A 577-nucleotide genomic window follows, 5' to 3' on the forward strand; every position below is an offset into this window, starting at 1 on the left:
TCGGACACAGTCTGGTTGCTGGCGGCGTCGTCCTCCGTCCTCTTAAGTGATTCCTCAGCTTCTACCTCATTGGTTTCCAGTTTTACTAGAAGAAAACAAATTAATTTTTTTAGAGCTGCATTTTAGTTATCAAAGTAATCTAGATCATTTATAGTTTCCTTACCTTCTTCAATTTTATTCAAACTGGAATCCATTGACTGCAAAAGGCCAAGGCTGCCACTTAAAGAAAGGATTTCTGGAGAGGGTACAAAAGAACAGAATTACGACAAGATTCTCCAGTATAAAACAACAAGTGTCATTTTCCTCACCATTGTCTTTCACCAGCAGTTTATCATCAGCATTCTGGCTTTGTCTTGCTACTGGCAAGCTTAAAGCTTTAAAGAAACATTTTACCAAAAATTAGACACTGCCCCATCAACATTTATAACTTCAGGCTTAAATTGAATTGAATTGAATTGAATAATAACATTAAATCACCATACCATTGCTGAAGCAAACAGCCAGAATGAAAAGGGCCAAAACGGACTCAGCTCCCATCTTGTCAGACACTGAATGAGAACCCAACAAACAAGAGGAG

Source organism: Oryzias melastigma, linkage group LG1 (assembly GCF_002922805.2).
Source record: "Oryzias melastigma strain HK-1 linkage group LG1, ASM292280v2, whole genome shotgun sequence".
Classification (NCBI taxonomy): Eukaryota; Metazoa; Chordata; class Actinopteri; order Beloniformes; family Adrianichthyidae; genus Oryzias; species Oryzias melastigma.